At 40.5% G+C, this 2,002-nt stretch overlaps 1 non-coding gene across 1 annotated transcript; it reads right to left on the bottom strand.

Annotated features, from left to right (window-relative positions):
• Positions 1–238: 238 nt before the first annotated feature.
• On the bottom strand, positions 239–342 carry LOC127745336 (small nucleolar RNA R71). Its single transcript, XR_008006533.1, has one exon. It is a non-coding gene; the product is annotated as a small nucleolar RNA R71 (small nucleolar RNA).
• Positions 343–2,002: the final 1,660 nt, after the last annotated feature.

Raw genomic sequence — 2,002 nt, forward strand, 5'->3', positions numbered from 1 at the left:
GTTCTTAACTGAGTTCTTGCAGATCTGTGAGACTGTTAAGACTAATGGAGTAGATATCTGTGAGACTGTAAAGATGAATGGAGTAGATCCTGAAGTCTACAGGCTCATGCTTTTCCCTTTTGTTGTAAGAGACAGAGCTAGAACATGGTTGGATTCACAACTTAAGGATAGCCTGGACTCCAGGGATAAGCTGGTCACGGCCTTCTTGGCTAAGTTCTTTCCTCCTCAAAAGCTGAGCAAGCTTAGAGTGGATGTTCAGACCTTCAAATAAAAAGATGGTGAATCCCTCTATGAAGCTTGGGAAAGATACAAGCAGATAACCAAAAGATGTCCTTCTGACATGTTTTCCGAATGGACCATGATAGATATATTCTATTATGGTCTATCTGAGTTCTCTAAGATGTTACTGGACCATTCTGCAGGTGGATCCATTCACCAAAAGAAAACGCCTTCAGAGGCTTAAGAACTTATTGATATAGTTGCAAATAACTAGTTCATGTACACTTCTGAGAGTAATTTCGTCAATAATGGGATGCCTCAAAGGAAGGGAGTTCTTGAAATTGATGCTCTGAATGCCATTTTGGCTCAGAATAAAATGTTGACTCAGCAAGTCAACATGATTTCTCAAAGTCTGAATGGATGGCAAAATGCATCCAACAGTACTAAAGAGGCATCTTCTGAAGAAGAAGCTTATGATCCTGAGAACCCTGCAATAGCAGAAATAAATTATATGGGTGACCCTTATGGAAACACCTATAATTCATCATGGAGAAATCTTATGGAAACACCTATAATTCTTCATGGAGAAATCATCCAAATTTCTCATGGAAGGATCAACAAAAGCCTCAACAAAGCTTTAATAATGTTGGAAGAAATAGGCTCAGCAATATCAAGCCTTATCCATCATCTTCTTAGCAACAGACAGAGAATTATGAACAGAGTACCTCTAACTTAGCAAATTTAGTCTCTGATCTGTCTAAGGCCACTTTAAGTTTAATGAGTGAAACAAGATCCTCCATCAGAAATCTGGAGGCACAAGTGGGCCAGCTGAGTAAAAAAAATCACTTAAACTCCTCCTAGTACTTTCCCAAGCAATATTGAAGAAAATCCAAAAAGAGAGTGCAAGGCCATTGATATAATCAATATGGCCGAACCTAGAGAGGAAGGAGAGGACGTGAATCCCAATGAGGAAGACCTCATGGGATGTCTCTCAAGCAAGAAGGAGTTCCCTATTGAGGACCCACGGGAATCTGAGGCCCATATAGAGACCATAGAGATTCCATTAAACCTCCTTCTGCCATTCATGAGCTCTGAAGACTATTCTTCCTCTGAAGAGGATGAAGATGTAACTGGAGAGCAAGTTGCTCAATATCTAGGAGCTATCATAAAACTGAATTCCAAGTTATTTGGTAATGAGACTTGGGAAGGTGAACCTCCCTTGCTCATTAGTGAACTAAATACCTGGGTTTAGCAAACTTTACCTCAAAAGAGACAAGATCCTGGCAAATTCGTAATACCATGTACCATAGGCACCATGATCTTTGAGAAAGCTCTGTGTGACCTAGGGTCAAGCATAAATCTTATGCCACTCTTTGTAATGGAGAAGCTGGGGATCATTGAGGTACAGCCTGCCTTATTCTCATTACAAATGGCAAACAAGTCAGTAAGACAAGCTTATGGATTGGTAGAGGACGTGTTGGTAAAGGTTGAAGGCCTTTACATCCCTGCTGATTTCATTATCTTTGACACTAGGAAGGAGAAGGATGAATGCATCATCCTTGGAAGACCTTTCCTAACCACAACAGGAGCTGTGATAGATGTTAACAGAGGAGAATTAGTCCTTCAATTGAATGGAGACTACCTTGTGTTTAAGGCTCAAGGATCTTCTTCTTTAACAATGGAGAGGAAGCATGAAAAGCTTCTCTCAGTACAGAGTCAAACATAGCCCCCACAATCAAACTCTAAGTTTGGTTCTCAGAGGCCACAGCCAAACTCTAAGTTT

Source organism: Arachis duranensis, chromosome 2 (genome assembly GCF_000817695.3).
Source record: "Arachis duranensis cultivar V14167 chromosome 2, aradu.V14167.gnm2.J7QH, whole genome shotgun sequence".
NCBI classification, from domain to species: Eukaryota; Viridiplantae; Streptophyta; class Magnoliopsida; order Fabales; family Fabaceae; genus Arachis; species Arachis duranensis.